The sequence below is a fragment of the Protopterus annectens genome, chromosome 2.part0 (genome assembly GCF_019279795.1).
Source record: "Protopterus annectens isolate FY-2018-M chromosome 2.part0, PAN1.0, whole genome shotgun sequence".
Taxonomy (NCBI): Eukaryota; Metazoa; Chordata; order Ceratodontiformes; family Protopteridae; genus Protopterus; species Protopterus annectens.
In genome coordinates, this window is record NC_056728.1 from 233,999,811 (window position 1) to 234,027,490 (window position 27,680).

The following is a 27,680-nucleotide window of genomic DNA, read 5'->3' on the forward strand; positions in this document are numbered from 1 at the left end:
CAGGAACAAGAACCACAAATGCCATCTCTGTCACTTCTGGATGACAAAGAAGATGTTCTACAATTAAAGCAGCATGACAGGACACATGTTCATAATTTAGAAAGCACAATGCAGCCACCATCAGACTGTGACATGCCAGCAGTGGACTCACCAGTTTCATTTCCATCACTCAACCGTACATGGGAGAATTCGACCCCATTGAAACAGACATTCACCCCATTGGATGAGGAAATAAGCCCTAGAAAGGAAGAGCAGCATAATCCAGAGCTGATAAAAACACCTCTGTTACAGGAGGCATCAGAAATTAATGAAATACCAAACACAGAGAAGGCGCAAATATCAGAGGAGCCACAGCCTACTAAATTTCCATCAAGCTCAAAGGACCATTCAGAGCGAAAGATCCCAGTGTACATCTCTGATGAGAAGGTAAACTTTATAAAAATTATCGCATTTCTTATTCTGTATGTGACACCCATGCCCTGGCCCAGCAATCAAGGAGCCTCAATCCTCACCACTAATACCAGAGAGGGCATCTCATATATGAGGAAAGGATAACAAATACACACACAGTAATGTGCAATTTCCCTTAAGAGTATACAGAGATCACAGTCAGTCCGGGGCTGGTGGCTCCCTTGCTCTCCAGGTCCCCAATAAGACTCCCCACTGGCACAGCTATAGGGTCCAGATCTCAGCCTAGTGGACAAGCTAAACCTCCAGCACCCTCTCTCTCCAACCAGTGCTTTGTGTCCCTGCCCAAGTAGCTGACAGACACACACACATGCACTTTGAGATGAGTTTATGCAACCACACAGACACTCCTGGGGAAGGCTGGCACAGTTTCTCCAGCTGTGCCCCTTTCTCCCAGACTATACGGTAGTTCCACTTGCCACCACCCACTAATACTTATCAGCTACTCAAAGGCCCTTAAAAGGGTGTCCAATTATTACTGTGCAATATTATTATCCAATTGGTAAGTGTGACTAAGCAGTCAAAGTTTATTTGGAGTGACTTGGACAGTAAAGTCTATAAATATACAATGTACTCTAGAGCTTAAATTATCTCTACACAAACCAGCCACAGTTAAATGGTTTTAAAATATTTAATAATAAATAATTAAAACCACAAGACAATACTTTCTACTACATAGTGCTAGTCAAAAGAGTTCAGAGATCACACAGAAATACTTAAAATAAATCAGTACTACAGTTCTGACATCACAGAAAAACACTTAATCTAATCTTTCTAGTTCCTAGCTATTTCCAAAAGAAAACACAATTCTAAGATAACTTACATAAGACAACATACAGTTCTGTGAGTTGGATGATCAAAACAAAAATGCTTAATGCCTTCTGATTCTCTCTGTTTAAATTGAAATTGCAGTTCTGATAAACATTACATCATTCCTTTACACTTTCCTGGAGTTCCCAGGCTACACATTAACTGAATTTACATTCTTAACATCTCCCTTTTGTTACCTTGCAGCTGGTCAGGAAACAGAGCAATAAAAATACATTTGCATGTTTAAATGTAGCAATTTAACTCTTGGTTAAAACAATGGAAAGAATGTCTTCATCTGGACGGACTGGAGCCAACTTTAGATCAGAGGGTCACAACATGCTTTTACTAGGTCAGTAGAAAGCATTGTTGCCACATTTTTGTAATAGCATTTTTTTCATTTAAGACAACACGTCTGAGATTCACATTCATATTTACAAATGATAGAATTATGTATAACATTCTATCTGGCTAGGCTAGCAGCCTTCACCCTTCTCTACCAGTCTTCCCATTTCTCACCCCACCCCAGAGAACTCAAGCTAGTTTTTCAAGTGATCCTTGAGAAACGCCACTTGAGAGGGTTACGTCTATCTGAATGTACCTACCCCATTCCCTGTCTTGAGAGCCCATCTGCATTGGCATTGCTACTCCCACTGCGGTGCTGCACTGACATATCATATGCTTGCAACCTTAGGCTCCATCTTAGCAACTTGGCATTTTGCTGGCTGGCTCTGTTTAACCATGTCAGGGGGTTGTGATCTGTCATAACAGTGAATTTCCTTCCATACAGATAAGGCTGAAGTTTCTGCAATGCCTACACTATGGCTACACATTCCTTTTCTACAGCTGCATAGCATTCCTTCCTGGGTTGGAGCCTACGACTGAGATAAACCACTGGGTGCTCTTCCCCCTTTGAAGAAATCTGGCTAAGTACAGCCCCCACCCCATATTTTGAAGCATCCACCTACACAACAAATTATTTGCTGTAATCTGATCTGGACTGGCTAACACAGGGGGTCCTCCCAATGTCTGACCTCAAACCAGTGATAAGTGTAGTACCACAGGGTTCCGTCCTGGAACCGCTCCTGTTTGGTATCTACTTCTCTGAAGTACAGGCTAACATGGAAGGCCTCTGGCTGATGAAGTTCACAGATGACTGCAAACTAGGAGCCATAGTCAAGTCCCCAAATGATGTGAACATCTTACAGAAGGGCCTCTCTGAGACAGATGCCTGGTGTGAGAGCCATGGCCTCAAGCTCAATGCCAAAAAGTGCAGTGTCATCCCCTTTGGTAAAAACTCTGTACCCATGAACTACCACATAGGCGGCAATCTACTTAACACCAAATGCATGAGAAGAGACCTTGGGACCCAGGTGGACAGTAGTCTCTCCTTTGATAGTCACGTCGCCACAGTAGTCAGGAAGTCCTTCTACATGGCACACCTCATCATAAAAGGGTTCTCATCCAGGAAAAAAATAGGTCATTGTTTCCCTCTACGCAACACTCATTAGACCCACTATAGCGTACAACACTCCTTTTGGAATGTACCTCACAAGACATCTGCAGCAGCTGGAGGGGCCACAGAGGTACCTCACAAGGGGGATTACTGGACTCAAACAAATGCCCTACACTGACCGCCTCAAAAAACTCCAGCTTTACTTTTTAGCATATCGCCTACTCAGAGGTGATCTCTGCCTAACATATAAAGCTATGTCAAACCCAGAGCTGTTGGACATGCTACACCTAAAGAAATCCCAATCCCTCTGAGCTACAAGCTGTAGGGACCTAAACCTTGTCACCACAGTAAACAGAACATGCTAGAGGGATAGATTCTTATCCCAGAGACTTCCCATACTCTGGAACAGGCTACCCATCTATGTCAAGCAAAGTTCTTCATTAGCACTCTTCAAGAAAAATCTTGATAAGTGGATGGGAAATAGGAGATACACCATGGGGATCCCTTCTGTGTCTCTGCTCGACAGTGGCACAGGAAAATAACTTTCTTGGGTGGCGTAAGCCAGGGAACCTTGTTGGCTAGGCTTGCGTAGGCCCTTGGGCTGATAGCCTAGTACCTACCTATGAACCTATGAACCTATAAAGCTTCTTTAAGCTTCTGGAATGCCTGCTCACATGCTGGGGTCCACACTGCCTTATCTGGCCTGTTCTTCCTTGTCAGGTCTGTGAGGGGAGCAGCTATAGTACTATAACTGGAGACAAATTTTTGTAGTGCCCTGCTGTCCCTAAAAATGCCCTCACCTGCCTTTTAGTATCAGGTGCAGGCCATGCCTGAATGGCTTCCACTTTGGCAGGTTTTGGCCTTATCTTACCACTCCCCACTCTATGTCCTAGGTAGGAGACCTCCGCCATACCCACCTGACATTTGCTTGGCTTAATGGTCAACCCTGCCCTCTGTAGTCTGCCCAGCACCTCCCTGACATGCTGAAGGTGCTCTGGCCAGGAATGGCTGTAGATGGCAGTATCATCCAGGTAAGCAAGGGCAAACCCTCCTGCTCCTGCTAGGATACAATCTACCAGGTCTGGAAAGTCGCTGGGGCATTCTTCATCCCAAGCGGCATCTTTGTGAACTCATACAAGCCAAAAGGATTCACAATGGCTGACTTCTCTCTAGCACTGGGAGTCAAGGACACCTGCCAGTAACCCTTGGTAAGATCAATGGTTGTAAGATACTTAGCCCTAACCAGCTGCTCTAGGGCCTCATCTGTCCTAGGCATGGGGTAAGCATCTGACTCTGTGTGACTATTTAATTTCCTGTAGTCCACACAGAACCTGGTATAGCCATCCTTCTTTGGCACCAGCACCACTGGGGAGGCCCGGGGACTGTTGGACTCTTGAATCACCACTAGTTACAACATCTCCTGTACCTCCTCCTTCAGTGTCTGTTTGACTCTCTCAGGCACTCAATAAGGGGCCTGCCTAATAGGCCTTTGGGGTCCTGTTTCCACCTGGTGCTGCACCAGGTGGGTGCACCCTGGTTTCCCAGTGAACATGTCCCCAAATTCCTGCAACACTGCTCTGATTTCTCAAACCTGGGTAGGAGCTAGCTGCTGGGACATTGCTACCCCTTCCACTGAGGTGTCAGCCTGAGCCTCACTGAGGAGATCAGTCCCCAGATCTCCCTCAGATGACTCCTGCAATCCAATGCAAATGCTCAGCACAAGGGCCTCCCTATCATGGTAAGGTTTCATCATGTTAACATGGTACAATTTGTGCCCCTGCCATCTGCCTAGCAGTTCCACCATGTAGTTAACATCACCTACATTTCTTACCACCTTGTAGGGTCCCTCCCAAGCTGCTTGCAGCTTGTTGTGTCTGACAGAAATTACCTGCTGCCCCACTGCATACTCTCTCGCGCGAGCATTCCTGTCATACCACACCTTTTTCTGTTGTTGGGCTTCTGCCAGGTTTTCCTGGGCCAAGCCCATGAGTTCCCTGAGCCTTTTCCTGAGGTTTAGGACATATGCCACAACAGACTCCTTGTGAGATTCACACTCACCTTCCCACTCATCTCAAATTTAATTTAGAGGTCCCCTCACCCTATGCCTATACAGCAGTGCAAAGGGTGAAAAACCTGTGGATTCCTGGGGAGCTTCTCTGTAAGCAAACAACAGATGGGGCAAATATTTGTCCCACTCCCTCTTAAACAGATCTGCAAATGCCCGTACCATGAACTTGATTGTAGAGTTTAACCTCACAACAAGACCATTAGTCTGGGGCTGGTAGGGATGGTCTTCATGTGCTTCATTCCACAGGACTTCCACAGACAAGCCAGCAGGTCTGACATGAAACTGGCACCTCTGTCAGTCAGTATTTCTTTTGGGAAACCTACCCTGCTGAAAATCTCTTTAAAAGCATTTGCTACCTTCTCTGCCTCAGTGGAGGACAAAGCCACTGCCTCAGGGTATCGTGTAGCACAATCCACTACCACTAGGATATACACTTTCCCTGTAGCACTTAGCGTACTCAGAGGACCCACAATATCCATAGCTACCCTATGAAATGGCTCCTCAATCACAGGCAAAGGCATCAAAATAGCTCTCACCTTGTACCCTGCCTTGCCTACCTTTTGACACTGCTCACAGGTCCTCCATTACCCTGTTACTTCAGTCAAAATTCCAGGCCAAATAGAAGTTTTGCATAATATGCCTCTTTGTATGTTTTATGCCCATATGACCTGCAAAGGGAATATCATGAGCTATGGCTAGAAGCGCCAGATGGTAGACTACCAACTGCTGTACTCTCTCAACTTCTAGCCCTCCCTCAGGTGTCCAATCTCTGTATAATAACCCTTTGTCCCAGTATACTGATTCTCCCTACCCTTGAGAATCAGGTGCTTCCCTAGCTACCTGCCTGAGTCCTTGCAATGTAGGGTCTGAGAGCTGAGCCTGTCTCAACTCTCTCCTTGTAACCCTTCCCAGCTCCCCTTCCATAGGAAGTCTGGCATCCTCTGACAGTGGTGCCACACTGTCAGTCTGGGTACTACTCACCTATACCTTTGCAGTCACCCTGTCCAAGGGACCATCAGTACCCACAAGCAGCTGTGGCTGACCTTCAGTCTCACTGCTACTGCATAGCTTCCTCCCTGAAGTAACCACCTCACCAGTCCTGGCTGCAAGTATGCGATCTGTCTGGGTCTCCCCCAGGCTACCAGACCCACATGCTTGCCTCCAAGCCTGACTGCATGTAACTGCACAAGCACAGGGTACTGCAGTATCAAAATCATTCTTTACATTTGCCAATCAGTACAATAGGATATAGCCTCTGGTGATAGTTTGGTACCCTTGTTGTCCCAAAGACAACCTACTATTGGCATTTTGTCTTTCCCACTTACTGGCTCCCTCACCTTTTGTTCCCCACCTTGCCTCTGTGGACACCTGTATGCCACATGGCCCCACTGGTTTCATTCAAAATATTTAGCTCCTGGACGTGTACCTGGACTAGTGGATTCCCCTGCTACTGGCAGATTCTGTTGTAGCAGTCTGTGCTGCCCACCATGGGTTCCCTTTAGACCCATGAGCAGTATTGGGGGGCCCCTTCCTGTGCAGGGCTGCCCTGCTTGCCAGGTATAGGTCTCCCTTCTTCCCCAACTCATCTGAAGTAGCACATTTTCTATCAGCTAACCAGATCCTCATGTCCTCAGGCAAAGTGCTAAGGGCTTGTTCCCTCACCAAAAGGTCTGCCAGCCCTTCAAACATGGTGACCTGACATCCACTCACCCGCCTATGGAAATAAGTGCTCAATTCAGCAACATATTCACACACACTTTCATCTGCCTTGTGTCTATGCTCACAAAACTTTTTCCTATACATTTCAGGGGTTAACTTAAACAGTTCTAAAAGACTATTTTTTACAGCAGTATAATCAAAACATGCAACATCAGACATTTTGGACAGAAGAGTTACAGGTTTACCATGGAGTAAGGGGGTCAGGAACTGTACCCAGAGCCCTTGGTCAACTTCATACTGTTTATATGCCCTCTCAAACATATGAATGAAAATATCAAAATTATCCCCCTCTTTAAACTGAGGAAGAAATTTACTGACCTCTTGTGCTTCTGGGGTCCAGTTACTCCTCTCCTCATTACCTCCATGACTCTGATGAAGAGTCAGCATCTCCTTCTCATGTTGCCTCTGCCTTTCCTTTTCCTCAGCTTCCAGATATAACAGTTTCTCTTTCTCCTCAGCCTGTAGACTCCTCAGTCTCTCAGCTGTTTCTATTTCCAAACGTCTGGCTTCCAACTCAAGTCTTTTTAGCTCCAGCTGGATTTTTAAGTCCGCTGCAGAAAGGTTGAGCTGTCCATTCTCTGAGGGTGTTATATCTCCACTGCCAGTCTGATTGTCCTCCTGGTTGCTGTTTTCTGATGAAGCTGTAACCAAGGCTGCAGTCAGGTCTGCCTTAGTCAGGTTTCCATGCACTAGTCCCCTAGCCTGGCACATCTGAAGTCTGAGTAGTCACTGTGTGGCTGTTTTAGAGTACAAAACACCTTCAAAGCTCACTGTACACAAGCTACAGGTTTCACTCTACCCACACCAATACAAGCAATTAGTATTTGCCAACTAATTAATATGTGATGTGGATATCCCACCGCTGCCAAACAATATTGTGAAAATATCCCAGTCACTGCAACCAATTAATATGCGATGCCCGTGCCCTGGCCCAGCAATCAGGGAGCCTCAATCCTCACCACTAATACCAGAGAGGGTGTCTCGTATATGAGGAAAGGATAACAAATACACACAGTAAAGTGCAACTTCCCTTAAGAGCACACAGAGATCACAGTCAGTCAGGGACTGGTCGCTCCCTTGCTCTCCAGGTCCCCAATAAGACTCCCCACTGGCACAGCTGTAAGGTCCAGATCTCAGTCTAGTGGGAAAGCTAAACCTCTAGCAGCCTCTTTGTCCAATCAGTGCATCATGTCCCTGCCCAAGTAGCTGACACACACACACACACACACACACACACACACACACACACACACACACACACACACACATACACACACACACACACTTTGAGATAAGAGTTTATACAACCACACAGACACTCCTGGGGAAACTTGGCACAGTTTCTCCAGCTGTGCCCCTTTCTCCCAGACTATATGGTAGTTCCACTTGCCACCACCCACTAATACTTATCAGCTACTCAAAGGCCCTTAAAAGGGTGTCCAGTTATTACTGTGCAATATTATTATCCAATTGGTAAGTGTGACTAAACAGTCAAAGCTTATTTGGAGTGACCTGGACAGTAAACTCTATAAATATGCAATGTACTCTAGAGCTTAAATTATCTCTACACAAACCAGCCACAGTTAAAAGATTTTAAATTATTTAATAATAAATAATTAAAACCACAAGACAATACTTTCTACTACACAGTGCTAGTCAAAAGAGTTCAGAGATCACACAGAAATGCTTAAAATAAATTAAAATAAATGTACAGTTCTGACATCACAGAAAAACACTTAGTCTAATCTTTCTAGTTCCTAGATATTTCTGAAAGAAAACACAATTCTAAGATAACTTGCATAAGACAACAGGCAGTGCTGTGAGTTGCATGATCAAAACAAAAATGCTTAATGCCTTCTGATTCTCTCTGTTTAAATTGAAATTGCAGTTCTGATAAACATTACATAATTATTTTACACTTTCCTGGAGTTGCATTAAATTAAATGCACTTACAAGATATTCACGCTGTGAATGCAGTTATACAATAGTGAAATGATGGCTCCAAAGTATCCAGTCTTATGATGGCTTCAAAGTATCCAATATTTTTGGTCTGATATACAATGTATGCAAGTTTTTTGCTATATATGTTGCAATTTAAGTACTGGAAATGTATGCATGTTTTTTGCTATATATGTTGCACTTTTAAGTTTTAATTCATTTAACCACACTACCCATTCTCCAAGAGAACTTTACTTCAATGGCCATTGTTGTACAGCATTTAATTTTGAACACTGTTTTTACTTGTTACAGATAGCTGTACTTTAGCATTAGGAGGTACCCTTTCTTTATCCTCTATAGTCTTGGATCCTATCCCTCACCCTTTATCGTTTTTGAGCTCTGAGTCCATCATTTCTGCTTCTCACAGTCAGCCAGCTCAGGGAAGCCTCCACACATGTTCCCCAGAGGGATTCCTTCCTTTCTTCCGATACCTTTCCCAAGCATCCCGCAGATGAGGTACCTTGGAATAGAGCATGTAAGAGGAGGTACATAGACTCCCCTATGGAGTCTATCATGGAAGACACCAATTTTAATGAGGGGGATGAATTTCCCCCTGATTGCCACCTGATGATGTCTCCTTTGGGGACATCCTGGAAATGCTCAAATCGAAAGGTGGCTGGTTCTCCCAAACTCCTTCTCCCGAGGAATCGTGTTCTTGGAGGTTTTTGGGGTTGGCTCATCAATGTCTTGGGTGACCTCCCCCCCAGTGGATGAACTTATTGACCTGGTTTCCCACAGGGCTTGGAAGGAACCCTACACTATCGAGCCCATATGTAAGCACCCAGATAAGTTTTTAGTTCTCCCTTCAGATAGACCTCTCTGGAGCAAGGGAATCCCAGTTGATGCCATAGTTGTGGTAGCGGCTGCCACTAAGGATGAGCTAGTGGAACAAAGCTCCTCTGTCCATTCACAGAACAGGGAGTCCAGAGCAATGGACAGATTTGGAAAGCACATATATGCCTCAGCCACATTCGCACTGAAGTCCTTAAATTACCTGGCACAGTTTACTCGCTTACAGAGAGATTTGATCAAGGAGCTTTCAAACTGTCTCTGTGAGCCTATGTCTGAAGAGAATCTCACTTCATCCTTTGTCAATTCATCGATGAGACTGATCTCCCATACAGTGGAGGGTGCCTCACCAGCAGCCTGTTCAGGCATAGCCATTAGGAGATATGTCTGGATGAGGCTATGTGACTTCTCTGAACCCTTCAAGGCATCTTTTGTTAATGACTCCTTTGATGGGTTCTCTTTGTTTGGGCTGTCAGTGAAAGATAAGCTGACCCACAGCGAGCAGGAGGGAAAGACCCTGTCTGCCATTCAAATCAAATTTTCTACCTTTCAATATATGTTCTCTAGGAACCAGTGAGGTGGTAAGAAAATGTGGATCCGGAAATCTTGGGGACCTTTTCAGGACTTGTGCAGAGATACTTCCTCCAGAGGCTGGGGAGGAGGTTCCAATGGCAGACATCACCCCAGAGGCAGAGGGGGTCTGCAAAACCAGGGCTTCAGAGACTCCTTCTCTGATAGGCCCTATCAGCACTCCTGAAGCGTTACCCGACTGTCTACCTCCGGAGGCAGTTGGGGGTCATTTTTCCTTGCACCTGGATGCCTGGACAAATATCACAAAAAAAATTCATGGGTGCTAAAAATCATATCCAGTGGTTACTTCATACCTTTTTGCCATCTACCTCCTGTCCAAAGAAAGAAACTCCCTGATGTTCCACTCAGTCAGAGGGAAAAAGCAGCTCAAGAAATTCAAAAGCTGCTGCAAAAAAGAATTATCCAGAAGGTCCCACCTGATCCGAGAGAATTCGGAACTTACTCTTGCTTCTTTTAAGTGCCAAAGAAAACAGGGGACCTGAGACCAGTTCTGGATCTAAGCAATTTGAATCAGTATGTAAAGAAGTCAAAGTTCCGAATGGTTACAGTTCAGTCCATCCTGCCTCTTCTGCACAAGGACGATTGGATATGCTCTGTAAATCTTCAGGATGCATACTATCATATCAAAATAGACAGGTGCTCCAAATGAAACCTGCATTTTTGACTGGTAGCCAATCACTATCAATTCAGAGAACTGCCCTTTGGACTCACCCCAACCCAGAGGGTGTTCATCAAATGCATGGCAGTCATGGCAGCTCACTTGAGACTCCAAAGATTCCAGGTGTTTCCCTATCTCGACAATTGGCTCCTCACTGCCCCAACCAAATATCAACTTCTACAAGACAGGGATTATTTGCTTCTCCAACTCCTTAGGCATTTCAATAAACCATGCCAAATCGAATCTAACTCCTGCACAGACTATGGAATTTATAGGAACTCAACTGAATACTACAACTCACGTGGCATCGGTACTTCTTCATCTTATCACATCATTGAGAATTCAGGTGCGGGCCGTACTGTCTCATCCATCCTCTCCAGCAAAACTAGTGCTACAAGCTCTTGGTTAAATGTCAGCTGCCATTCTTCTAGTTCCTCTAGCGAGATTCTTTATGTGAATCCTTCAATGGACAATGGCGGTACAGTGATCTGTTCTTTACCAGCTTCTATCTTTTCCCATAAAACTCAATCCAGTTTGCAAACTTCATGTCCACTATTGGATTCAGTCAGATGACCTGTTTCTGGGCAGGCCATTCTCCCCTCCTCCCCCAGTCGCCACAGTGACCACGGATGCTTCCCGACTGAGGTGGGGGCATTTCATGGAAAAGATGGTCCAAGGCATGTGGTCCCCCTCAGAGATCAAGTTGCATATCAATGTCCTAGAGATGAGAGCAATACTTCTAACTTTACAAGCCTTTCAGGACATTCTCCCTGTAGGAACTATTGCAGTCCACACAGACAACATGTCAGTATTCTGGTACATCAACAAACAAGGAGGAACCCATTCCTACCTGTTGTACAGAGAGACCATGATGGTCTGGGAATGGGTGATCTCTTCAGATTGCTTTCTCACTGCAACGCACATACGAGGGAAAGCCAGCGCAGTGGTAGACAGACTCAATAGGTCCATTCTGATCCCTCATGAGTGGTCCCTCAATTAAACGGTAGCAAATATGATCTTCAGCTGCTGGGGCCAGCCTTGCTGCGACCTATCTGCCTCTCCTGTGAACAACAAGTGCAGCAAGTACTTCACTCTGATTCCCCCTCCAGAGGAGTCATCGAGGGATGCTCTGATTCACGATTAGCCCTTGGTCTCCTCTATACCCATCCCCCTCTTCCTCTGATTCTGAAGTTCCTACAGAAAGCAAGCAGGCTGAAGAACTTAGTCATGCTCATTGCCCCCTTCTGGCCTCGACAGGTATGGTTCCCCTTCCTCTGGTCTCACTTGAAATATCTTCCATGGATACTGGAAACACCTCAGGGTCTCCTATCTCCTCCATCATGAATTCAACATTCCAGTCTCCATGCCCTCAAGCTGACCACATGGTTTCTCCACTTCTAGTAATAATCAGATGTTCCGGACTCGCTTCTCCACTTCGTGACATTATCTTGGCCCCACCGGAGGCATCCACCAAGAAAGTCTACAGAAGCAAATGGAAAAGGTTCTGTATATGGGATTCCAAGCAGAATACTGACCCCTTTTCAGCACCTACTTCGGCCATCCTTCTTTTTCTCACTATTCTTTTTAAGGAAGGGGCCAGCTTTTTTACTATTAAACTTCAATTGGCTGCCATTTCCAACTTCCATGCAGGAAAGGAAACAAATCATTCTCTCTGGTGTCTTCCAAGTTATGTAAAGTTTTCATGAAGGGAGTTTTCCTCCTCAGACCTCCAATAAAAGATCCCTATCCTCCTTGAGATCTGACAATGGTCTTTCAGGGATTAATTCAGAAATCCTTTGAACTGACAGACAAATGCGATATAAAGTTTGTTTCTTGGAAAATGATCTATCTGAAGTTGTCAGTTTTCATGTTATCCTCAATGCATTGTTTTGGTTCCGACCCCTTGGAAATGACTCGGCCGCTTACTAAAGCACATGGTCACAAAAAAACTCTCGGGTTTCCTCCTTTACCCACAATGCATCTGGTTGAATACCCCAGATCTTGTTTGCCATTTTCAGCTTCAGATGTGGTTTACTTTTATTCTCCAGCTTGTTTCAGATAAGTAAAATTTTTGATAGTTTTTTTTTTCATTTTTCTTCATATCTTTTCCCCCTTTTACTTCTATCGCTCCAGTTTTATCACCTTCTACACTCTCCTTTCTTACTTTTGGTACATCTTAGATACTATTGCTAGTATCTCCCCCTACCCTTGTGGTAGCTTCTTTTATACACCATCTTTGGTATTCCATTTCTTTCTCTCTTAACCTTTCTTTCATCAAAAAAAGGTCTTTATCTTTACATGTTTTCTGTGTTTGTGTGAGTGTGTGTGTATGCACGCACGCATGTGCACCTGCGTGTGTGTTCTGTTTTTCTTTCCCACGCTCGCCATGGCGGACAAAGACAGAGAAAGAGAAAGCCCCTGCTGGTTTTAAAAGGTGTGTTAAGTGCTTTCACAAAATTCCCTATTCTGATCAGCACTCACTTTGTGTTTTCTGCCTAGGTCCTCTCCATCTGCAAGAAGATTGCACCATTTACCCTTCTTTTAGTCACAGAGCTTTAGTGGAGTGAAAAATAAATTAATTTTAATAGACTAATTACCCTCCTCCTTCAGAAAGTCTATTTGTGGGTCACCTTCAAAAGATTCTACCAAACAAAAAGCTAAATCTTCCAGATCCAGTCCAGCTTCGTCCTCATCTTCTAAATCCTCAGAGGTGAAAAAGTGCAACTCTTCAGTGCCAATACCTTCCTTGGCTCAGTATGAAGAAATCAGAACTGTCAGTTCCACCTGTTATGTTAGAACCCACAGCTAAGCAGACGACACCAACATTTTTTTAAGCTCCATCTTCAGAAATGTCAATACCTTCAACACCATCCACTTCAGTGCTGCCTAATAGCCTCATAACTATACCCAGATACAGGTATTCCCTTTCAATTGACCCTTTTCCAGATAGACATCCATCCTCCTTCCTTGCATTTGATCCTCCTTCCTGGACCAACCTTCTTCACCTGCAAAGTCCACTCGTGCTTCCAGAAGCTTTACTGAGGAAGAGCTGGAAAGAGTATTGAGAAAGATTCTCTGGTAACAAGGAGTCACTGGAACCTCTAGGCCTCCTACTCCGTCGGGTCACAGACCTTCTGCTGCCACCCCTCCAAACATCTTTCCTTTTATGACTTCTGCTGCAAGTTCAGGGACCTCAGTTCTGAGTTGCATCAGCTCCGAAGTGGTCCTCTTCTTTGGCGCCGTGAGTTCTGCTTGGTTAGAACCTGAGACCTCCTGCAGCCATACATCTCCTGTTCCGCGGAGTTTGATTCGACCTGTTTTCAGAGTCATCTATACTCCTTGGAGCCTTGGCATGGATCAGCTTCAAGATGTCTGCCTCAGGCAAGGGGGGACTGCAGTGTCAACCACTGTTCTTTTGGGCCTGGACTCCCTTCCTACCATGGGTGGATTGGCTTTTGAGGCAATGGAGAGGGCCTTGTCTGTTCTAAGACATAAGTCGGCCCTTCCCCCCTTAGAACAACCTGCCAAGTCACTCCTTGCTCTAGAGCCTCCCCTGCCTCCTCCAGCTGGACAGCATGTGTCAATGCCTCGGGCAGCCCCACACTTGGGAACGTCTTCTTCCGACACCTCCCGAGAGCTTCCAGTTGAGGAGGTTCCTCGGAAGAAGAGTGCAAGAGGAAACACATTGATTCCCCTGAGTAATCAAACACTGAACACACAGATTTCGAGGAGGGCGAAGGATCCCCACAATCACCTCCTGAAGATGTCTCCTTTGGAGACATCCTGGAAAGTTTAAAACAGATGGATGGTTGGCAGTTTAGCAATCCTATGTCAGAGGAATCTGTGTACCTGCAGGCCTTTCTCACCCAACCATCTCTGTCCTGGGTGACCCTACCTGCTGATCAGCTCATTGAGTTGATCTCTCAGCGGGCATGGAAGGCTCCTGACACTATTGAGCTGATACCCTGGAGACCAGACAAAATTGTAACTGCACCTTTAGACAAACTATTCTGAACCAAGGGCTTACTGGTAGATACCATGGTTGTGGCAGGAGCCACCAAAAAGTAACTGACAGATGAGAGTTCCACTATTCATCCTCCTAACAAGAAGTCAAGGATGATGGATAGACTAAGGAAGTGATTTTATGCCTCATCAACCTTTAATATGTGTGGTCTTTGAATTATCTGGCACATTTTATGAGGTTGCAAAGGGACCTGATTAAAGAACTCTCAGATACCCTCTTAGGAGCCATTACTGACAAAGTTCGGGTCCACGTAACTTCTCAGTTGGCAACGCTAACTTCCATTTCCAACATGTCCATGAGGCTCATTTCTCACACAGCTGAAGTGATGACAAGAGCCATCAGTTCAGGAGTAGCAGAAATCCCTAGATGCATTTGTGTGACTTTCCGGAGCCCTTCAAGTTTATTTTCATTAATTTCCTTTTGACGGCACTTCCTTATTTGGGTCAAAGGTGAAAGACATATTCACTAGGTTTGAAAAAGATGGAAAGACTCTTTCTGCAGTAAGTGTACGTTATTCCTCCCCTCAGATACCCTTTTTAAGGAACCAAAGTAATTGTGGAAAAATGTGGTTCAAAAAGTCCCAAGGATCCTTTCCTGACACACGTAGTGACAGTTTCCCCAGGGGCAGAAGGGGGAACTCCAATGGAAGATGCTGTCCTCATGGCAGAGGGGGTCCACAAAACCAGGGCTTTTGAGATTCTTTCTTTGATAAACTCTTTCAACACTCCTGAATGGAAGCCGTCAAGGGTTATTTTCCCCTGCACCAGAGAGCCTGGCTACAGATCACTTCCAATAAATAGGGCCAGGGAATTATATCCAGAGGTTATATTATACCTTTTTCACAAAATCCATCAGCCTACAAAAAAATCCCAGATGTTCCACCCAAGCAAGGGGAACAAGCAGCACTACAAATACAAAAGCTGCTAGAAAAGAGAGTCATCCAGAAGGTCCCCCAGACCAGTTAGGCTCCAGAATTTGATCTGATTCTTTTTAGTGCCAAAAAAGACTGGAGACCTATTCTAGATCTCAGCAAAGTAAACAAATCGGTTCATCAAACCAAATTCTGGATGGTCACGGTTCAGTCCTCTCTTCCGTTTTTGGAAAAGGATGACTGGATGTGCTCCATAGACGTCCAAGATATGCACTATCACATAAAAATGCACAGGCGGTCCAGGACGTTCTTACGCTTCTGGCTGGGAGCCAGTCACTACCAATTCAGAGTACTGCCCTTTGGTGTCACCACAGCCCCAAGGGTGTTCAATAAATGCGTGGCAGTAGTAGCAGCTCACTTGAGACTGCACAGGTTCCAGGTGTTTCCATACATAGATGACTGGCTTATCACTGCCACAACCAGGCATCAACTCGTAGAAGGCAAACAAAAGGTCCTTCAAACATGCTCCTCTTTGGGAATAATAATTAGCTATAAAAAATGTCATCTGAAACCTACTCAAGCCCCAGAATTTATAGGTGCTGTGTTAAATACGAAAACTATCATAGCCTCTCTTCCTCCGCAAATATTACTGACGATTCAAAGGCAAGTCTCAACAATAACCAGCAGAAACAAAGTGCCTTCCAAATTAGTCTTGTGAAAATTAGGCTCCATGGCAGCATTGATAACTCTTGTACCCCTGGCCAGATATCATATGCGAATTCTACAGTGGTTGCTTGCAGCACAATAGTTGATACTTTCCTATCCCAAGTCCAGACCAATTTCTATCACCAACATTTCCAAGAAAGATCTAATGTGGTGGGTTCATTCAGAACAAATGCTACAAGGACGTCCCTTTTCTCCCACTCAGCCCAAAGCCACAGTGACCCCTGACACCTCCCTGCTAGGGTGGGGGGGACATTACAGTGGAAAGACAGTCCAAGGCACTTGGTCCCTGATAGAGACCTTCTTACACATCAGTGTTCTAGAGATGAGGGCAGTGCTTTTAGAGTTGCAAGCATTTCAGGATGCGCTTTCCTCCAGAATGATTGTGATTCAAACTGACAAAGTCAGTAGTTTGGTATATTAACAAACAAGGAGGAACCAGGTCTTACCCACTATGTTGAGAAGCCCTAAGAGTGTGGCAATGGGCGATCTCATCAAACCGCTTTCTTATAGCAGTGCACATTCTGGGGAAGTCCAATGTGATAGCAGAAAAATTAAGCAGGTCCAGTCTCCTTCCTCACGAGTGGTACCTCAATCAGAGAGTGTCGGACAGAATTTTCCAATCATGGAGCCAGCCTTGCTGAGATCTTTTTGCTTCTCCCCTAAACAACAAATGCAGCAACTATTTTGCCCTGATCCCACCAGTGGGGGAAGTCCTGAGGGATGCTGTTCTACACAATTGGCCCCCCAGTCTCCTCTATGCATTTCCACCACCAATACCTTTGATTCCCAAATTTCTGCAGAAAGCCATCAGGTTGAAGAGCAAGGTCATCCTCATAGCCTCCTTTTGGCCTCCACAGATTTGGTTCCCATTCCTTTGGCCTCATCTAATCAAATAACCTTGGATTCTAGATCCAATTCCAGATCTCCTGTCCCACCTGACAGGCATGGTTCACCCTGACATTCACAATCTCAAGTTGACGGCTTGGTTTCTCCTCTTCCATTAGTAGCCAGACCACCTATGCGCTCATCCCCTGCTTGGCACATACTACTTTCCTCTCATAAGCCCTCCACACAAAAACTGTATTCTAGCACATGGAAAAAGTAGGTATACTGGGCTCAACAGAATAACATTGAACCCTTCTGAGCCCCAATTCATGAAATACTTCAATTTTTGGCATTGCTTTTTGATAAAGGAGCCTCTGCTTCCACCATCAAAGCCCAACTAGCAGCTATATCCAGCTTCCATACTGGCCTTCAAGATTCTCCTATAGCATCTCACAAGCTCTGTAAGTCCTTCTTGAAAGGTATTGTTATATTATGACCTCCGTTCAAAGACCCTACACCCCCCCGGGGCATCAACTTAGTTTTGCATGCAGTCACTCAACATCCATTTGAACCTGCCCACAGTTGTGATATTAAGTTACTTTCCTGGAAGACTATCCTATTAGTCGCACTCACTTCCGCTAGAAGAATTTCAGAGATTCAAGCCCTATCTTCTAAACCTCCATATCTAGTCTTAGAACCAGCCCTTCGTTCCTGCCAAACATGGTTTCCAAGAACAATATAAATCAATGTATTAACTTGCCAGTATTCTTCCCAAACTGTTCTAACAAAGCAGAGTATTGTTTACACTCCTTGGACGTACATAGATAATTGCATTTCTACCTACACAGGACAAAAGACTTCAGAAAATCAGACCAGCTTTTCATCTCCTTCTCGCATTCCAAATTGGGAAAAGCTGGATCCAAAGTCACTTTAGCAAAATGGGTGGCTAACTGCATTTCCTTCATCTGCTCCAAGTCAGGTGTTACACTTACAACCCCCCCTAAGGCTCATTCTACAAGAGCTGTAGCTACTTCAGTCATTTTCCAAGCTAGAGCTTCTATGAACGACATGTGCAGCAGCAACATGGGCTAAACCCCATACCATTATCACTCATTACAAATGGATTTGGTTTCTAGGGGTAGAGCATCATTTGGATGAATGGTGCTGTGGAACATCCTTCCTTAGTCCACCCAGGAAATAAGGTAGCTGGGGACTCTGTCCCATCCATTGAGGCTGAAAATTGACTACTTCAGATAAAGAAGTTATGTACTCACCATTACATTCCATCTGAGTTGTCTATTTTCATGTATCCTCAACTCCTCACCTAATTCTTTTGGAAGAACAAGTGGTGTCTACCTTCTTTCACAGTCTGGCTTATCCTTATGGCGGTGACAGACCCAGATATAGTCTCTGCTGGGAGCATGAGAATTTCCTTCCTTTTTCTTCTTCTGCTTGTTCTGTCAGCAAACTCAGTCTGAGGTATTCAGCTAGATGCATTGTGGGTAAAGGGGGGCACTTGAGTTTTTGGTGCCCACGAGCTTTAGCAAGCGGCCAAGTCAGTTTCTTGGGGTCGGAATCGTACCCATCCATTGAGGATACATAAAGATGGACAACTCAGATGGAACATTATGGTGAGTACATAACTTCTTTTTTTAGTAGCTATCACTTCAGCTAAAAGAATTTCTGAGCTCCAAGCCTTATCAGTTATACCCCCTTACATTATTTTCCATAAGGACAGAGATCTCTGAGATCTATAATTGGTCAGAGGTCCTTTATTTTCTTTTCAATCAAAAGGAATCTTGAGTAGTACCTGGACCTTTTTGTCAGGTGGGGCCTAATGGATAAAGTAAAGTTCTGTAGGAACTTATTACAGTAGATGTCCCTCTAATCACTTTTTCAGCTTTCCAGATTGGTTTTCACTGCTGACATCTTCCTGGGGTACCAAAACTTATACCTTCCCTGGAGCATACATCTAACATATGACCCCAGGTTGCAGGCAACAAGGGTATTAACAGAAATATGAGCATAAATACTCAGACTTTCTCTAAACCATCTGAGAGAGACGTAGTCAGCTAGGAGGGATGAAGTAGGAGATGAGAAGGCCCCTCGGTGCTAGAGTCTGCTAGATAGGGCAGGTGTAAAGGGGAAGAGGAGAAAAGACCAGAAAAAGGAAGGAGAGTGGGAAGGAATACCACAATAGTTTTCAATAGGGCATGCCATCTACTGTTATGGTAAGTTTTTACACAACTGTACTATATTTTGACTGAAATCACTGTTTCAGTATTCCAAATAGATGGGTGATTCTCAAGCTTAAGGGAACAGAAAGGAGGCTCACTGAGAATGGGAAGAACTGTACAAGAGTCTAGAAAGCACTAGCCTAGTGAAGGCAACCCTGGACCTTGAAAAATCATCTATTCTATGGTGTCTAATATAGGTGTGTACAGAATACCAGGTAGCAGCTTTTGTAATTGTCTTGGTATTTACCTCTTTGTCAAAGGCACCCAAAGAGGTTACTGTTGTTGAAGAGTGATACCATGGGATGGTAGGCAAGGATTTGCTATGGCGTGAGTAAGAAAAGGAAATAGACTTAGAAATCCAGCGTGAATCTGTTGATTTTGATACAGGCTGGGCAAGAGTCCATGAATAGACTTAGTCTTGTCCGAACAGAATCTTAGTTGTCTGTGCACATCTAGGGAACATAGGAGTCTTTCACCCCTGATGTCTGGGTTGGGAAAGAAAGTAGGCAGACTGATGGCCTGGTTGATTAACTTCTTATTTACCACTTTAGGCATACATGAGGGGTTCACCCTCCAGAATAGTTTCCAGGTGTCCTGGGGGGGGGGGGGTTACAGTGTAGCATCAATTTTAGTAACTGTATAACCTCAAGTCTGGACATAACAAGTGGGATGAGGGGAAGAGAAGATAAGATGGCTAAAATGTGGGCTTTAATAGATGAGTATGTCAGACCACTTCTATGAATTTACACAAATAGGATAAAACAAGAGGAACCTCTGATTTTCTGGGGTCCTGATTGTTTGCATGATACCATATAGAAAATCTTTCGATTTTCATGTGGTGGGTCTTCTTGCCCCCTGGAGAACTCAAAGCATGCCCTCAGAAAACTGGTGTCTGGAAGAGATCAGAATCATATCATCCAAGAGCTTAGGTTGAGGGATGATTGGCTGTGGTAAAGCAGTGAGCCCTTCTGTTGTGTGCTCAGGTCTACTTTGTGAGGGTAGCTTGTGGTCATTGCCCTACTAAATGATACTGATGGGGAAACTAATGCTGCCTTGGCCAAAAGGAAGTCACTAGTACATTTTTTGGATGTGTAGTGAAACTTTTGTAAGCAGAGGAAATAGAAGGAAGGCATAAAGAAACTTTCCTGTCCATTGAAGAGAGTGTGTCTATCCTCTATGCCAAGGGGCAAGGAGTACTGGTGCAAAACAGCTGTTTTGTTCTCTGAGCCAAATTACCTGTCATGTTACCCACCTGTGATCTATGTCTAAGAAGACTTGTTTGTTGAGGGTCCATTTGTGGGGGTCTTCCATGGACCTGTTTACTTTGTTTACCAAGACATTGTCTTGTGATGGAATGCAGCTTTGAAGGGACATGCCCATCTGGGTGGCCAGGTCCCAAGCAACCTGAGCCAACCTGCATAACTGGTATGACCTGGTTCCTCCATGCTTGTTTGTGTACCACACAACTGTAGTGTTCTCTGTGAATACTCAAACAAAGCCCTGGTTTCTAGAGGTGAGCAAAAGCTTGAAGAGCTTGAATGAGAGCCCTCACATCTTTCAGGTTGATGTGTTCTTTCTTGAGGCTGGACTGCCAACAGCTCTGGACCTTGTGGATGCTCATCAAAGCCCACAAAGCCTTGTCTGATGTGTTTGTATCTATTTCTTGACTAGGGGTCTTTGTCTTCAAAGGTAATCCTGGATTGAAGCTCATCTGTTCCTCATTTTTTCAGGTACCACTGAATTTTCCTCATGTACAATCTAACTAAAGGAAGCACTGGTATGGTTACTACCACAAATTCTAGTGCTTTTAGAATCTCGCCAGCGGAACAGGCTTTGAGGGATGTTAGGGAATGGAAGTGAACTGTGAGCTTCTGCACCTTTTCCTGAGGCAAGAAGGCCTGCATCTTTTTAATGTCCAATCTGCAACCTAAGAAAACTAGGTCTTGCGTGGGCTGGAGGGAAGAGTTTTTGAAGTTGACAGTGAATCCTAATTACAGATGAAGGTTGAGAGTGAATTGGAAATGCTGTAGTAAGATCTGAGGCAAAGAACTCTGGATAAGCAGATTGCCTGGGTAGGGAAATATTTGTTTTGCCGTTTGTGAGCTGTAGAAAGCCCAGAGGGCAAAGCAGTAAACTGAAAGTGAGATGAGTTATTATAGAAGCTCAAGAATTTGCTGCACTAAGGTCATTTGGGGAAATGCAGGTAAGCATCCTTCAGCTCCAAGGAGACTAGAAATACCTGTGGAAGAATAAAGGGGAGCGGGGTTTGAAGCAAAAGCATTTTGAAAGTAGGAGCATTGTGGGAAAGTGCTAAGCAGAGAGACATCAAGTATGTGTCTCCACTGCCCTTCTTTTCTTGGAACCAGTAGTAGAATCCTGATCCAACAAACTGGAGAGGAACTGATTTTGTTGTGCCTTGGGACTGTAATTCCCAAAGGATGGGAGGAAGAAGATTTAACTGATTGAGGGGTGGAGGTGGAATGTCTTTGAAGGGAAAGAAATCTTTCCAAGATATAACCCTTTTTTATGATGGATCATACCCACTTGTCTGTGGTAATCTTTGCCCCAAATTGAGACTAAGTGATTTTTTTTTTCAGAGTAGTAGGGTAGGATTGAGGGGGCAGGAATTGAGATTAGAAAGATAGTCACAGTGATGTATCAGAGAAAGTAGGCCTCCCAGATCTGGGGTCTCTTTCAAGTTTTTCAAGAAACCTTTTCCTCGGTGACTTATTCTTTTTCTGAGAAGGTTTATATTCTCTTCTAACAAAAGAAGTAGGCTTGGCTGGGTAATTCCTCTGGTATCTGAGCACCAAGGTAAGAAAGATTTGTCTGCAGTCTTTCATAGTTTTACCTATAAGATTTGAAATAAGCTAGCTGTCTGTGATCCGAAGAAAAGGTTTTTGTCAAGAGGGGATCAAGGAGTTTAACTTTAAATTTTCTTGCATGGGCTTGTTATGTAGCATAGTGTTATCTACAATACCCAGCTACTTCAGTGGCCTGATTTACGAAGGACAAAATTTGTTGTTTAGACTCTGTACTTTGCATGTATACCGCTGCCTTTTTAAAATTATTAAGGATAAATTTAAATTATTATTAAGGATTATTAAGGATTATTTTTAAAGGTTATTTGGTTATCTGGGTCTGGTAATTTGTTGAAGAAGGCCAGAGTAGAAGTATAAATCTTTTTCCCCACTTATCCATAGTCCTGCTGTCCTTGTCTGAAGATAGGCCATTAGCATTAAGTAGCAGCTTAGGTTTGTCAAAAGACAGGGAGACAGCTGAAGGCTTAGCTACAGGATTCTTAAAATGGAACTTAGGGTAATCTGGGACCTTGTAAAATGTCTGGCCTTTTCAGAGCAGGAGGCTGCAAGTCTGGAGCTGCAAAAGCATCCAAAACGTCTCCAGGGCTGGAGGGATATGGGAGGGGGCTGGTGTACATACCCTTAAAAGGCTGCAGTATATATTTTTGGCTTTTGGACATCAGAGATTTGCCAAGATTCCCATTCAAAATGTTTCACCATATTTACAATGGTCTCCCAGAAGGATGCTTCTTGGATTCAGGAGAAAGGGAAGCTTCATCATTTGAGGGAACCTGGTGAAGAGAGTGAATTTCAGGGGAGTGAGCTAATGTGATGGTTATTGTAATCTGAGGCCTCCACCTTCTGTGGAGTGGGTGGAGGAACCAAAAAAGAAGCAGTTTTAAGGCCATAATGGCCTTGAACAGGGCCCAAAAGAAGTCCATGCACCCCTTCTCCCTAGAAGGAAGAAGTGAGGAAACATGCTTAGTTTTATGTTACTTTTTCTTTATGGTAACTCCTACTCCTGGCAAACATCAATCAGTTTGCTGGAAATATCTTCTCTAACTATAATTTGTGGGATGCCTTCTGGTCTCACTAAAATAATGATTTGCAGTTCCCCTACTCAGTTTCAGTAATAGTCTCTTCGGACATGTGGTCCTTTGATGTCATACTGGCCTCCAGCGGGGTCATGATGGAGGGTGTCTGAGGTAAAGTCAAACACACATTTAGTTCTGTAACCTCTGTAGGTATGTAGGAAGCAGACTGGGCAGAAGAGTGTCAGGCCTAGGCCTCTTGATGTTTTTTTCTTATGAGCTAGAGGTATGTCCAGTGTGAAGGGGTCCACCATCTTTTCATCTTAGCATGGGCCAAATGCTTCAGTTGTTGAGTCTCCAAGAGGGTGTTCAATGAAGTCAAATGGAAATGTAATGTCTAAGGTACAAAGGATTAACAAATGGAACAAGCTTTAGAACCATGTTCTGCAGCTAAGTCACATTTACCTCTCCTAGCTGACATCTAACAAAAATACAGCAAAATGGTTTAGTCAAGAAGGAAGGCTCCCCAAGTGAGCACTTATCTGAATTTGAGAAGGCTTACAGTACAAATGACCATGCAAAGATCACATTGATAGGTGTGAGACCTGTGTTTGGTCTGGTGGTAGGATAACCTTAGAATTTACATTCATACATCTGTTAATATACCCATACAATTTTGAGCTGAGGTCATACATCGGACATTTGTTCCAGGGAAGGTTTAAGCTTTGGTACCCAGGACATCAGCAGTGAAATACCCATCTGCTTGCAATACTGCAAAAGGATATCTCTTTTTTTCTAAGAGCTGGAGAACTCCTTTCTGTTATTACCTTCCTATAATGTGGGATTTCTGGAAAAGGGAAGGGATGTCAGCCAGCGACAAGACAAGCAGAATATAATATACTCTTTGGTATGACCTCCCTTGTCCACCTACCAGTGTGATAGCCTCCATGTAGAAAAGTGGAGGGTCACATGACCCACACTACTTTCACAGTGGGACAATCATGCAAGCTGTCAGAGGGTTCTACTGCTAACCCCTAAAATTCCTCACTGTCTCCTTAAGACTATGCAAGGTCTTTCTTAAAGGTTCGTTTTAGCAAGGTGCCAAATGAAAGAACCTTTGTCACCCTAGAATCTTAATTTTATGCTAAAAAATGTTAATCTTACCTCCTTTTGAACAGGCTTCCTAAGCAGATCTAAAAAGTCTGGACTTGAAAAACGTTATTCTTGGTGGCAATTACTAAAGCAAAAAGAGTTTATGAGTTGCAGAACTTGAGCTTTAAATCTTTTTATATGATTTTTCATAAAGCCAATGTCCTTTTGGCCTAACACTTCTTTCAAGCCAAAGATAGCCAAATGAAACAAAGCTAAATTAATTCAATTCCTTGTATCCTCAGTATTTACACCACTAATATGTGGAGTTTTATTGTAGTACTTCCTATTCCCAGTGCTCTGGCCACTATTCTGTGTAAAGTACTATGGTGTAACTATTGCTTTAGCCTGTACCTCCCTTTGGCTTTATGCTTGAGTGGAGCCATTTTCTGTTTTCTTTCCCCCGTAGGGATTACTTTCGTTATTCAGAATATATAAATAAGTTAGAAAAAAAGGCATTCTGTTTGCTTTTTTAAATTCCAGACACACAGGCTGTCTTTCCTGAGAATATTTTATTTTACATTTGTTAACCGGGCTGGTCTAGCTGGATACATATCCGTTTTCAGTAGAGGCCCGAGGAGAAAAGCTCCAATACACAATAGAAGTACATAATTAAATTGCAAGATTCAAAGTATTGTTACAACAAGAGAATATAGCTTACATATGCAGGAATGAAAATTTACATAGATGTTATATAAGACAAAAGGACAGACAGAAAATTATACACAAAAAATATGTTCTGCCACACTCACTATCTTTGTTGCCCTTTTGCTAGGCAGATTTTATTGTGCTTCTTCAACCCATCCCACCCCTCCCTTTTACCTCTTATATGGCACATTCTTTGCCCTGACAGCCTTTTATTTCTTTTTTGTGTGTTTTTACCTCTACCACAAAACCTGTGCCCAGTGCCCTAAACATTCTATCCCTGACCTCTTTCCACAGCTTGTTGTTCCTCAATTTCTTCACAGTCTCCTAACTCATCTTATAGGTTCATAGGTAGGTACTAGGCTATTGGCACTAGGGCCTATATAAGCCTAGCCAAAAAGGTACTCTGGCTTTCGCCACAGCCTTTAGTGTTTTGGTCCAGGTTAGGTGTCCGAAAGGTGTGGTATGAATTATAGCCTGGTAATGCAGGGGTGCTCTCTGGAGCCTTGAACCAGGTCTCTGTCACTGCACAGATGTCAGTGTTCTCCATTTTAAGGAGTGCCTCGAGTGAGTGCATTTTGAGGTTTAGACTTCTAGCATTGAGTAGCATTACACTCAGATTTTGCTAGCTTGTACCTGTTACAGTGGTGAATTTGTCATTTTAACCTTGCCTAAAAAAGGCACTATAGGGGTGGCAATAGCCTTAGCCAGTATCCAGAATCCCAAGGGCGACAGGGGCAGGCCATCTCTGGCAACGTATTGTGGTCTGTCGATCATGTTATCCCAGGCAGATACTGGATCCCCTTAGAATGACACCAGAAACTTAGCCAATTGTTGAACTCAGTCATTTTGTCCTTATACTGTGGTATCATTCTGGGTGATGGCAGGATGCTACTCAGGGCTAGGGTCATACCTGCCTGGGCTACAAGATCAGAAAGCTCCTCCATGTCTCTTTTCATACAGTCCAGGGAGGTACATCTCAGGTCATTCACACCAACATGGACAATGACAAAGTCATATTTGTACTTGTTGTGGAGTGACCCGAGTGTGTGCATTATGTGGCGGATCCTGGCACCCGACAGGCAGCTGACAGTAACTTTCTCCTTGTTTAGCCTGCTGAGTGGAACATCAGTGTGCCTGACTATAGAGTCACCTATCATCAAATATACGAAACAGGAACACATCCACTGTGAGTTTGAAAATTCTTTTAATTCTGGTACCTCAGCCTTCGCCTTCTCCTGTATTCCAGGAGAAGGCGAAGGCCGAGGTACCAGAATTAAAAGAATTTTCAAACTCACAGTGGATGTGTTCCTGTTTCGTATATTTGATGATTTTGGTGCTTTGAAGGAGTGGAGGTGTTGTGTTTTTATATAGAGTCACCTATAACTAGAGTGTTGGGTACATTGTTATGTCTTATCGGCTGTGGTTGAGTGGCACACTGAGTTTGTGGGCTATGTGTCTTTTGGGTTGTGCTGGGGGTGGAGGTTGCTTGCGTTTCTGCTTTGGAGGTCCCTGTTGCTTGGGCAGATTTTTATTGAGAGCCTCCGTGAATGTAGATGTGTGTCTTGTGTTTCTATGTGTGTGTTTTGGTGGTGTAGGTTTTGAGGGACTATGTGATGAATGTGGTGTGGTGCAAGTGTTTACCTTCTCCTCTTGACTGTCTAGTCCAGTCTTGGGTGAAGAGAGCTTTGCTTCCAGTTTGACTATGTAAGTGCATCTCTCACAGGTTGTAGTGTTGTGTGGTAGGCGGAGAGGGTTGTCTGTGTACATGAGGCAATTGCTGCATTGCCCCAAGATGTCCAGATTCATCAGGTGGACATGAGAAAACATTGGGCGCTGACCCTTAGACATGCCTGGATATGTGCTTATTTATTAAGTACTAAAAACTGTTTTCCTCTAGGCAAGTGAGGAAAGGTGAGTGCTGTAGTAATTTGTAGCTTATTTAGTGCTTACAACGAGTTCTGAACAAGTGCCGAGCTCAAAGAAACAGATTTGATTGCTAACACTAAAACTGGCTATCACCCCCTGCTCAATATAAAATAATTTAAAATAATAGCATACCACCTTTGTCTTTGCATGCTTACCACCTTTGTCTTTGCATGTTTACTACCTTTGTCTTTGCATGCTTACCACCTTTGTCTTTGCATGCTTACCACCTTTGTCTTTGCATGCTTTCCACCTTTGTCTTTGCATGCTTACCACCTTTGTCTTTGCATGCTTACCACCTTTGTCTTTGCATGCTTACCACCTTTGTCTTTGCATGCTTACCACCTTTGTCTTTGCATGCTTACCACCTTTGTCTTTGCATGCTTACCACCTTTGTCTTTGCATGTTTACCCTTCCCTCACTCTGTAGCGTTTCCTGTTAAGGTTTAACTTTGCTTTTACATTTCAGGCACTTGCACTCATTTATTTGAAATTCCCTACAGCAGAGGGGTAATACATGATTTTGGCATGCTTTCTTACATTCCAGGCAGATGTTTTCTAGCTCTGCTGTTCTTTGTAAGTCTCATATAATCCTCTAAAGTAATATGTTGTCTCTGGTGTGTTAGAATACTAATGAAGTATTATCTATTTTTAACAAGATAGGGGGTTTGCCAGTGGGTCAGCTACTGAAATAGTTTTCCTCTGATTGCAGCTGCAATGAATTTAGGGGTGTCTTATTAAAGCAACTTCCATTTTTTATTCCACTTTGTTGGAGGTCAACAGCTATCATTCTTCTCCAATGCTATAATATACTGTGAGTACCCCATTCGTAAAATCATATGTCCATTTGTCAAACTTTTACAGTCTTGTAATATTCTGTATTTTTCATGTG